Source organism: Mastomys coucha, unplaced genomic scaffold, assembly GCF_008632895.1.
Source record: "Mastomys coucha isolate ucsf_1 unplaced genomic scaffold, UCSF_Mcou_1 pScaffold23, whole genome shotgun sequence".
In the NCBI taxonomy this organism is placed as follows: Eukaryota; Metazoa; Chordata; class Mammalia; order Rodentia; family Muridae; genus Mastomys; species Mastomys coucha.
In genome coordinates, this window is record NW_022196906.1 from 51178436 (window position 1) to 51191122 (window position 12687).

The following is a 12687-nucleotide window of genomic DNA, read 5'->3' on the forward strand; positions in this document are numbered from 1 at the left end:
TAAATATGCTGCTATGAACGTAGTAGAGCATGTGTCCTTATTACATGTTGCAGCATCTTCTGGGTATATGCCCAGGAGTGGTATAGATTTGTCCTTGGGTAGTACTATGTCCAATTTTCTGAGGAACTGACAGACTGATTTCCAGAGTGGTTGTACCAGCTTGCAATCCCACCAGCAATGAAGGAGTGTTCCTCTTTCCCCACATCCTCGCCAGCATCTGCTGTTGCCTGAGTTTTTGATCTTAACCATTCTGACTGGTATGAGGAGGTAGAATCTCAGGGTCACTTTGATTTGCATTTCTGTGATGACTAAGGATGTTAAACATTTCTTTAGGTGCCATTTGAGTTTCCTCAGTTGAGAATTTTCTGTTTAGCTCTGTTCCCCATTTTTCAATAGGGTTATTTGGTTCTCTGGAGTCTAACTTCTTGAGTTCTTTGTATATATTGGATATTAGTCATCTATCAGATGTAGGATTGGTAAAGACCTTTTCCCAAGGCATGGGCTTTTGAAACCTCAAAGTCAGTCACACACTTCCTCCAACAAGGCCACACCTACTCCCAGGCCACACCTACTCTCAGGCCACACCTCATAATCTTTTTAATCCTTTCAAATAGTGCTACTACCTCATAACTAAGCATTCAAATATATGAGCCTATGGGGGTCATTCTTATCCAAACCACCATACTATCTGTTACCTGTTTCTACCTACCACCTGTTCCTATTTATCTTTTACTTTGCTTACCATATGCATAATGGGCACACCCATTTGAAACTGAAATAACAGCTAGCACAGATCATCCTCTGACTGTAGCAAGAAATAGGGACAGAGACCACTTATCCAAGGACGGATTCGCCAGTGTCTCTAGAGCTGAAGCTGCCACTGCCACCAGTGAGTGTCTCACTTCTGCATATCTGAAATCATGCTACCATGAGCAAGGACCAAGCTGCTATTTGATGGAAATTAGCTACACAGAATTCTTTTCTGCACTCAGGGGCAGAGATTTATCTTTCCTGGGATAAATACATAGGAGTAGAATACAAAATCTTTCTCCATCAGGCTTCTCATAGCACCACGAGCAAGGAAGTAAACCAATACACCTTACCAGGCAGTGGTGGTGCACGCCTTTAATCCCAGCACTTGGGAGACAGAGGCAGGTGGATTTCTGAGTTCGAGGCCAGCCTGGTCTACAGAGTGAGTTCCAGGACAGCCAGAGCAACACAGAGAAACCCTGTTTTGAAAAACCAAACCAAACAAAACCAAACAAAACCAATACACCTTACACCATCTTAGCAACCCCACAACACTGTTCTACCCCAAGAACTCAATGCACAGTCTCAGAAGTGGGCCAATGATGGTTCTAGGATTTGCTGTTCTATCATCTGCATAGGGTAGAATAACCTGATGATTAGCTATACGTAGCATCCTAGTAGATGATGTCTTATGACTTGGGACACTGTCCTCTGCGGTGAGGCATATGAACTCGACCCTGGCACCAAAATGTGGGTATGAGAGTAAGTCTCTTAACCCCACCAAGTGCTCAGGCTCGCACCCAGGACCTTGTGCATGCTGGGTAAGTTCTCTGCCACTGGCTATGCCTGTGGCTCATTCCCTTCTTTATGAAATCAATCAATTCTACCTATTTGTTATGGGGGGAACAATTAATCAAAAGATAAAGTACAAGAACTAGGTCTCTCCTTTCACCATGAGGGTCCTAGAGATAAAACTCAGTTTATCCAGCTTGGCCGTGAGCACTTTTCCCCACTGAGCCATCTTGCCAGGCACCCCCAATTTTCTTGAAAGAGTACTGTTTCCCACCTCAACATCTGCTGGTTTAGAGGTTTTGATAGCTAAGCGATCAAAGCCTCAAAATGGGGACACTCAGCAGCTGTGCTGAGCAGAATTTAGCTTGCCAAGCAGCTACTGTGTGCTGTCCATGCTGATGGGTGAACAGGCCAAGAGCAGGAGAGCCTGCCATTGTACAGAATGACTGATTTAGACTTGAACTGCCCAGTTCGGTAGCCAGGAGCCACCTGTGGCTATTTTGTTTGAAAGGTAATTAAAAGTAGGCCAAAGTACTCCCCTTGTCACATTGGCCACATATCCAGCAGGCAGTCACCCACATGTGTTGGCTCTCAGCTACCATACCATCAGAGTGAACTCAAGCATGCCCCACATGCAAAAAACACTATAGGATGGCACTGACCAATACTTTTAGAACATAATACACTTTTGGAAGTCACAACAGAAGTCTCTGCTCTGCCTGCTAGCCCCACTAGTCCTGAGCCAACATGGAATGAAACAAAGAAACAGCAAGCATTTTAGGAGATGCCCTAGTCCCTGTGCTGGGTAGCTGAGGACCAAAGCTGAGTGATTGAACAAGGGCTACATCTCAGCCCAGATAGCTGTATTCTGTCTGTATTTTCTCCCCTACTGTGCTACGCCCATATTTACATGTTTTAATGAGTCTCTCTACTTCTTCCCATTATTCTACTGTGGTATATATTGCTGGCAGATTATTGAACCCTTGGGAATGGCCCAGAGCTGCTAAGGAAAGAGGTGAAGGTATTTTTTTTTTTTAATTAGATGCTTTCTTATTTACAATATCTCCTTTCCCAGATTCCCCTCCAAAAAAATAAAATAAAATAAAATAAGAAAAAAAAACTAAAAACTAAAACTAAAACTAAAACAATCCCCTGTTCCCTCCCCCCCTCCCTCTGCTCACAATCCCACCCTCTCCTGCTTCCTGGCCCTGGCATTCCCTTACACTGGGGCATAGAGCCTTCACAGGGCCAAGGGCCTCTCCTCCCATTGATGACTGACTAGACCATCCTCTGCTGTACATTCGCATGCTGCTGGAGCCATGAGTCCCCCCATGTGTACTCTTTGGTTAGTCCCTGGGATCTCTGAGGGTACTAGTTAGTTCATATTGTTGTTCCTCCTAAGGGGCTGCAAACCCTTCAGCTCCTTGGGTCCTTTCTCTAGCTCCTTCATTGGGGACCCTGTGCTCAGTCCAATGGATGGCTGTGAACTTCTACTTCTGTATTAGTCGGGTACTGTCAGAGCCTCTCAGGAGACAGCTATCTCAGGCTCCTGCCATCTAGCACTTGTTGGCATCCACAATAGTGTCTAGATTTGAAGATTGAATATGGGAAGGATTCCCAGGTGGAGCAGTCTCCGAATTGTCCTTCCTTTAGTCTCTGCTCCATAGTTAGCCTCTAAAACACCTTCCATGGGTATTTTGAGAGGCTAAATGGAGTTGGTGCTGCTGTTCAGTAGCAAAGCCTCTGGCTGGAAAAGAAGTAGAAACACTAAAATGGACCAGATCACGTGACAGTCTGCAGAGGGCATGCCTGTCTTCCTAGAAATTTCCCAAGACTCAACAGGAAAACTGAAAACATCAGATAGTTGATTGGGGTGGCCATGCACAAACCTACTTCCCTGTTTGCAGGTTTACTTTGAAAGGAAAAAAAAAAAAAAAACCCTGTTAACAGTGTGGGGAGTTGGGGGGAGGGGAGCAGAGCTTGAATGCCAGCCCTTCCTGCCTTGAAAGTGCAGGGGGCCTGAGGTGGGGGGACTTGGGGCTTCCAGGCAGACTCCTTCCCTCTGGAGGAGGCTGTGACACTATGCTCCAGGCTGGCTCAGACTGTGAGCCTTGCTGGCTCTCTGGCTATCAAGTGGAGGTTGGAATCTCCTCCACAGGAAGCTCAAATAGTAGGACACAGTTGGAGAGACAAGGGTCTATTGTGGGACACACATCAGCAGCAGATCTAAGATTTATGATGCTCTAAGCTTATACAATCTGTAAGCCTTCCTCAAAGAAAATCATAAAAATTATCAGTGTAAAATCAGATAGAAAGGGGCTGGAGAGATAGCTCAGCGGTTAAGAGCACTGACTGCTCTTTCCAAGGTCCTGAGTTCAAATCCCAGCAATCACATGGTGGCTCGCAACCATCTGTAATGAGATCCGACACTCTCTTCTGGTGTGTCTGAGGACAGCTACAGTGTACTTATATATAATAATAAATAAATCTTTTTAAAAAATCAGATAGAAATACTTTTAAAAAGAAATCCAGATGCCTTACAAATAGGAGTTTCTGACACATTGTGACTAATAACTTACAAGTAGGGATTGCTGACCCTGATAAACTCGAATCAGCACACTTTGATTCATTGCCTAACACACCCAGCCAGATGGGCAGACCTAGTGTGCTACCACTGAGTTACATTCCCAGCCTGGCCTAGGCTGGCTGGCCTTGAACTCATGATCTTCCTGTCTCAGGCTCTCAGTACCGGACCTCCTGACATGCATCACTACCAGCTCCCAATACTTTTATAGTGATAATTCCACCCCTCTCATTTCTCACTATGCACTTTTGGTCGTCTCATTATCTGACACAACTTTTTATACTGATGTGTATAAACTATAGAAAGATAAGTCAAGGCTTCCCTTGGTATAGCTGGATTAGCCATTGGTTATTTTTTTTTAAAGATTTATTTATTATTATATGTATGTACACTGTAGCTGTCTTCAGACATAGCCAGAAGAAGGTGTCAGATCTCATTACAGATGATAATGAGTCACCATGTGTCTGCTGGGATTTGAACACAGGACCTTCAGAAGAGCAGTCAGTGCTCTTAACCACTGAGTCATCTCACCAGCCACCATTGGTTATTTTTATGAATGATAATTCATAAAAATTCTTTTGTCTTTATGACTAATTGGTAAAGTCATAAACATTTTTAGGATTATCAAATTAGGGCAAATGCTCATCAAGTTTTTGTATAAGTGAACTATAAGACGTGAGAGTGTTTCAAGTTTTCATTTGCAAAGGATCTATCTTAAATATCCTAAATTGATGGTACTCGTTAACCAGGGCAATTCAGACGCATTCTTGAATTGCTACTACATTGCTCTGAGCTACATAATTGTGTAATAAAATCCCTCTTATGTTACACACACTATACTTATTGACGGGTGCATGTGGGAGTCTCACCACGAGGGCACTTCTTTCTCTGAGCAATCTTGCTGTGCTGGTAGCAATTTTGTGTGTCATTTCCTCTGAAACTGCCAGACCTCATCAGGACCAGACGCATCACTGACCCTAAGAAATGGCTCCATACATTGAGATGCATAAAGCGTCCAACTTCACACATACAAAAGCACTTGCCAGTTTATAAGAGGGCTCTAATACCCTAATCCTAGACCCTGGAACACTGATAGACTTTCATGTGGACGAATCCCATTACAAAGGACCAAAATGTATGATGTGTTTATATCTGCCTGGACTGCATTGCTACATGTGTTGTTGACAAGACAGAGCTCTTGTTTTGACAGGTCATTTGTGAGAAGAGAATCTTGTGGAAGAATTTTTCATAGACTAGCTTCTAGCTCTGTACTTTTCAAGCCTAGTTTCTCCTACACAACTGCCAGTGCTGGGCATTGCCACAGATAATTTTTATTATCTCTGGCCTGTACCATTACATTGTGGTGTGGTGGGTACTGGTGGATGGGCTGTTCTAGGAACAATTCCCAAACCACAATGGCCAAGAGTAATCTAACTCTATGGCTGTGATGGAGATAGCTCAGTGGGTAAAGCACTTGCTATAGAAGTTTAAGGACTTGAGTTCAAATCCCTAGAGTCCATATAAAGTTGGATGCAACAATCCTGGTATTCCTACGGTAAGGTGGGACAAGAAGATAGGAGAATCTCTGGAAGCTCTTGGGCCTGCTAGCCTGGTATGCACAGTGGTAGTAAACAAACAAACAAAAAAAAACAACAAAAAGTACCAACCAAACAAACAAAAAAACAGACCCTATCTTAAACAAAGTCATAGGTTAAAACCAACATCTGAGGTGGTCTTCCAGTCTCCACATGGGCATGCACACTGTGGTGGTTTGAAAAGGAATGTCCCCAATAGTTTCATGTGTTTGATTGCTTGGCCCATAGAGAGTGGCACAATTTGGGATGTGGCCTTGTTGGAGTAGGTGTGGCCTTGCTGGAGGAAGTATGTCACTGTGGGGGTGGGCTTTGAGGTCTTAGAAGTTCATTCCACTTCACTTCCTGCTGCCTACAAATCAAGATGTAGAACTCTCAGCTCCTTCTCCAGCATCATGTCTGCCTGCCTATCTGTCCATCTGTCTGGCCATCACCCTTACTGCCTACACCCACAGGAAAAGTGACAAGGCTCTTGTAGATATGAGTTTGGCTCCATGCTCAACCTGCATGTAGTCCACACCATTTGCCATGGAAAGCTGCCTGGCACAGAGACTGTGGGATCTCAGAGTACCAACTGCCCAAACCCTTCTCCGCACAGATAGGAGACTAATGCCCAGAGAACACAGTAAGCAGAGAAATCTCTTGGCCCCATAGTCAGCTTCATCTCAGCTTCCTTTCTCTCTTTCTTGGCTATCTTCAGTCTGTTCCCCCATACCCATGGATCCTCATTGTGAACAAGGCTTTGCCCTCACTTTTAAGTAACCCATCTTGCAATAGTCCAGCCAAGCAAGTCAATTACAATCTTCTTGCACTGCATCCACTTCTGGGAGACTGTCCCAATCAGAGTCTTGCTGACAGGGGAATGAGTTACACTCCTGGCCCCAGGGATGGAGTCAGTGGCAAGCCTGGGCAACAGCCAGAAAGCCCAGACCTGCTGGTGCAGCAGAGCCTGCTGGGTGAGGGATAGGGCACCAAGGGAAGCCACTGTCCTTCCATCCCATGAGCCCTAACAGATACTACACTCCAGGTGTTTTCTAACTCATTCTTGCATTAATGTGTTTCTTGAACCGGCTTTTGTCCTATGCAATCTGGATACTGTAGAATAATTTTTAAAGCCATTTATATGGCTCACATATCAAAACAAAATGTCTCACAGCACACCTGGCCCATACAGCACACCTGGCCCACTCCCCAGTCCTGATTCCCCAGCAGAGAACCATTTTTGTTCATTTCTTGTGTGTTTTCCAGCTTTATTTGAGTCAGATATAAATAAATATATATCCTTACCCTTCACTCCTTTTTAATGTATGCAGTTGTTTTGTCTACATGTATGTCTGTGTACCATGTGCATACAGTACCTGTGGAAGCCAGAGAGGGCACTGGATCCTCTGGAACTGGGGTTGCAGACAATTGTTAACAGCCATGAAATGCTAAGAACCTAGCCCAGGTCCTCTAAAAGAGCAGCCAGTATTCTTAATTTCTGAGCTACCTCTCCAGCTCCATCTTTCCTCCTTTTTGCCCACCAGGAACTTCCTTTCAAAGCCATGTAACCAAACTGGAGATCTTTCCAGAACATGACAAGAGGCATTTTTAAATTCCACTTTAAGCATGATGTCCTGGGCTCTCTATCATTGAGACTCCATAGAGAGACAGAGACTCTAAAGAGACAGAATTTCTTAGGAAATGTCATTTTTTCCTCATTCCCTGTAGCAAGCTCCTCACATACAATTAGTTGGGTGTATGAAGCCTCACTGCCCCTTGAGCTTAAAGCCTTGGAGAAAGGGGAGAGCCTACTTTGTATAAACCCCAGTTGTATGTGTGGGGGTCTGTTTCTTGAGAACCCTTGGGTCAAAAACTGTCAATGCCTTGGAAGCTCTTGTGGGAGGCGAGCAGAGCCCATGAGGCTGGGTCACTTGTGCAAAATGGAAGCACAACTACATCAGACATTTGTTTTGTGTGCATCATGCTAGGCATCAGGCTCAGGGCCTTCTATATGAAGCCCTACCACTGAACTACAGCACCAGTCAAGATGGTTCTAGACCCTCTGCAGGAACACAGAAGAGATAGGCTTCCACTAGGGTCCATATGAGCCAGAGCCATGGACCTGGGCTTGGCTGTAGCAAGTGCCCACTATCATCACCCTCCAAGACATGCTGGTCTCTACCCAGGCTTCCCAGGAAGCTCAGCTTGGTAATTGGCTTCTCATGGTCAGGAGGCTGTGTCCTGCTCCCTTAAGCCTCTCTGAGAGCCATATTTTAACTTCTTTGCCAAGACAATCACTGCAAATGGGATTTGGGGGTGGGGGTATTGGTTTTAATGAGAATGCCTACATATATTTGAATGCACATATATTTGAAAGGTCAGATCAGATTGGGCTGGCAAGATGGCTCAGCACTGACTGCTCTTCCGAAGGTCCTGAGTTCGGATCCCAGCAACCACATGGTGGCTCACAACAACCCGTAATGAGATCGGACGCCCTCTTCTGGTGCGTCTGAAAACAGCTACAGTGAATTACAGTGGCCAGAGTGAGCAGGTGGAGCAAGAGGGCTGGAGAGCAGCCACACACATGATGGCTCATGGCCATCTGTACAGCTACAGTGTACTCATACACATAAAATAAATCTTAAAAAGAAAGAAAGAAAGAAAGAAAGAAAGAAAGGTCAGATCAAGGATTTGTTTTCAGTACTAGGGCTGAACCCAGAGTGTCATGCACAGGAGGCAAGTGCTGTACCATTGAGCTACAAAGCAACCCCCCCGCCCCTTCACTGCCTCAGTTCCTTGTGAAACTTTATAATTAACTGTAAGTATTTTTCAAGCTTGTCTGTGTGTGCATGTACATGTGTGTTGTGGGTACACTCACCTGTGTATGCATGTGTCAGAGATCAGACTTTAGACACATACCTTCCTTTGCTGTGTTCAACGTTATTTTCTGAGACATTATCTCTCACTGAACCTGCAGCCCATCATTGCCTGACTAGCTAGCTAGAAAGCCCTTGAAATCAGCATGTCTGTGCCCCATAACATCTGGGGTTAAATACACACACTTCAATGCCTGGGCTAATTTTACCTGGGTGCTGGGGATCTGAATGTGGGTCCTCATGCTTGCTTAGCAAGTACCATTGAGCCATCTTCCCAGCTCCTTCAAACTGCTCATTTTAAAATATCTTAAATATTTTATCACTTTGTCTTTCTTTCTTAGTGCGTGGATATGTGCAAGCACACACATGTGAAGATCAAAGGACAACTTGGAGAGTCAGTGCTCTCCCTCCATAATGTGAATCATAGTTACTGAACTCATATCGTCAGGCTTGGCATCTGAGCCATCTCACCCACTCAAACCTTTTTTTTTTTAAGCTAATATATAAAAACTATACATGAACGCCAGGCAGGAGTAGTGCACACCTTTAGTCCCAGCATTTGGGAAGCAGAGGCAGGCGGAACTCCAAATTAGAGGCCTGCCTGGTCTACAGAGTTCCAGGACAGCCAGGGCTACAACAGAGAAACCGTGCTTTAGAAAACAAAAACAAAGACAGTTTTTGCTAATTTACTCAGTTATTACTAGTTAATTCAGGTTAAATTTACCTCCTCAGAGATTTATAACTTACTTGTGTTGAGAACTTTAGAAGCGTTTTTTTGTTTGTTTGTTTTTTGTTTTTTTGTTTTTTTTTTTTGAGCATCTATTATGTGCCAGGCATTGTATTGATACTTTGTTGCCTTTTTTCTAGCCATTATATTGATACTTTGTTGCCTCTTTTCCTTCTCACCACTGTCATTCAAGTTATTACTCTCATCTTCCAGATGAGAAAAGTGAGGTCTAGAGAGATTATGTAATGGCATAAGGTCACACAGTAAGTATAGAGCCACCTTTTGATTCCAGAAAAGCCTCATGCCAAGGTCAGGGTACTTTCATAGATGGCACAGATGTCTTTCAGCTGCAACAGAACCCAGGGTCACATTTCCCATAGTTACTGTGCCTTAACTCCTTGTCATTTTCAGTGCAACAGAGCCAGGACCTGGAGAATAAAAGAGAGAGTGCGCAGAGTGAGAGGTAGGGTATAAGGTCTGTTTTCACGTATAGATATGGGCATAGTAAGCAGGGTACAGCTTGGCAGAGAGAGATGCTTGAGAACAGCCTTCCTCCAGAGGTGCTCACAGAGAGGGGTAACTGATTCGATGGAGGAATGCATGGAGGTCCCTGGGATCCCCAAGAAATAAGGATCTCCAGCTTGAGGAAGGAGGTCGGATGCTTCCTGGAGATACAGAATGAACAGTCAGGAGGAGGCTTACCAAGCTGTTCTAGATTCATTGTTGCTGCTGTGAGAAATACTCTGACCAAAAGCAACTTTATGGGTGAAAGGAGTTTATTTGCTTTGCACTTCCAGGTTATAGTTCATCGCTGAGAGCAATTCCAGGTTACAGTTACTTCATCCTTGAGGTTACTCCCAAGTTATCATTAAGGTCACTCACAGGTTATAGTCCATCACTGATGTCACTCACAGGTTACAGTCAGTCACTGAGGTCACCCCCAGGTTTACAATCCATCATTGAGATCACTCACAGGTTTACAGTCCATCACTAGGGCACCTCCAGGTTATCCTCCATCTTTGAGGGCAAGTCAAGGCAGGAACTTAAAGCACATCCATAGACAAGAGCAGAGAGAAACAAAGGGATCCTTGCGTAGCTCTGCTTAGCTAGCTTTCCTCATGAAGCTCAGGGCTTAGCCCATGATATGGTGCTACCTGTCCTCAGACTGGTCTTTCTACCTTAATTAAAAATTGAGATAGTCCCCCTCATATATGCCCACAGGCCAGCCTGATCTAGATAAATCCTCCTTAAAACTCTCATGCTAGTTGATTCTAGGTTGTGTCAAGTTGATGGTTAAAACTTACCAGCCAGGGCTGGAGAGATGGCTCAGCGGTTAAGAGCACTGACAGCTCTTCCGCAGGTCCTGAGTTCAAATCCCAACTCCCACATGGTGGCTCACAACCATCCATAATGAGATCTGACGCCCTCTTCTGGTGCGGCTGAAGACAGCTACGGTGTACTTGCATATAATAATAAATAAATCTTTTTTTAAAAAGTTAAAAAAAAAAAACTTACCAACCTGAGAGTAAGTCATGTCAAAGGCTGGAGGTGAGGGAGGATGAGGCCATTCTGGGGAACTGGAGGGAGTACACATGGCCAGAGACTTGGGCAGGCATTTGTTACAACAAAGGAGAGAAGGGGACCCTTGTATGCTGTTGATAGGGATATTAGTGTATACGGTTGTTGTGGAAGAGAATAGGGGGTTCCTCAAAACACAAAAATCATAATTGCCATATGACCTAGCAACTACAATTCTCAGTGTTTACCCATAGATTTGAAGTCAGTATGTTGGAGAGACGTATTCAGTCCTGTGTCCCCTGTAGCAGTCTCCATAATAATCATCACTATGAAATTGGGATTGTAGAGATGGCTCAGTGGTTAGAAGCACAAGTGTTGGGAGCACAGAGGTTCTTGTGCTCACATATCACTGGGGAAACCAGAAATGTTATTCATGTTATTCATGGAGGGATGTCTCCTCAAAGGAGGAAATGAGTACTTGTTTCCCACCCAGAAGGTTGGGAGTGGATGTCATTAATGACCTGGTGACCTTTGCTATCTGTAGGGCCAGACCTCATCTAAATTCCCCAGAATGCTTTTCCCAGGCTCTCCTTCCTAGATCTTTATCTTTAGCTCTCAATCAATAAACCTATCCCTAGGAGAGTTGTCGCATGGACTTTATAGCCTAATGACCTCCATGCTCTCTTGGCAAGAGACCACACCAGATCCCAGGTCCATTAGCTATAGCACAGAAACATCTTCACAGTCACATATACTTTTCAAAGAAGTTTCTATGTAGTATGCCAAAAGCTTTATTCTGTACTTAGATAGAACAGGAATTGAGGGACCCTAAGGGCTTTTTCTAGTCCCCTTCCTGCCTGGGGTCAAAGCTAGGCCAAATTCCATTCTCCACCCACAGGAACATTCTTGAGTAAAAAATTCTCAGAATGCATTCTAGAAAGTCCCAGGTAGAGTTCAAATGTGTGTCGTGCTTGCTAGTCTATAGACTTAAAGGTCAATATGCTTAGCCAAAAAGTTTGAACTGTAACCTTGCTGATGTAACCTGTGCCCCTAAAAAGTATAAAAACTGCTTGTAATAGCCATTCAGGGGTTGCCTTCTCTTTGCTCACCTTGACTGACTAATTGAGGGCTGACCCTGATGAGCCAGAGAACAAACCTCTTGCTTTTACATTGATCTGCATCTCAGTGTCTCACTTGAGGGTGTCTTGAAGTAAGTACCAGTGACCAAGGGTCAGGGTCTTACATCTGGAAACTTTTTTCCAAATCGTACTGTGTTAAATCTGCTTACAGTAAACTGCCTGGCACCGGACTCTCTAGAAGGTTGATCTAGCCTAAGTCGAGCTGAACTGAATGTTCTTTCTTGCTTCTATGTGGTTTGCTTCCCTGATGCTTGCATGGACCTCCCCACCACAGACACACACAAGCACACAAACATATACATACACACACACACACACACACACACACACATACACACACAAGCACATAAACATACATACACACATACACACCCAAGCGCACACACACACACATACACACACAAGCACACAGACACACACACACACGTGTACACACACACCCTAGCTGCTTTTTCAGAGGATATGAGATTAATTTCCAGCAAACACATGGCAGCTTATAACTATCTATAACTCTAGCTCACAACTGTCTGTAATTCCAGGGAATTCAGCACCCTCTTTCTGGCCTCTATATGCCCTATATGTACCTGGTGCATAGACATACGTGCAAGCAAAACATCCATACTCAATATAAATAAATAAATAAATAAATAAATATTTAAAATATAAAATCAACGTGAGAGCCCACCAATAGGAATGGATAAAGAAATGGCATATATATATATATATA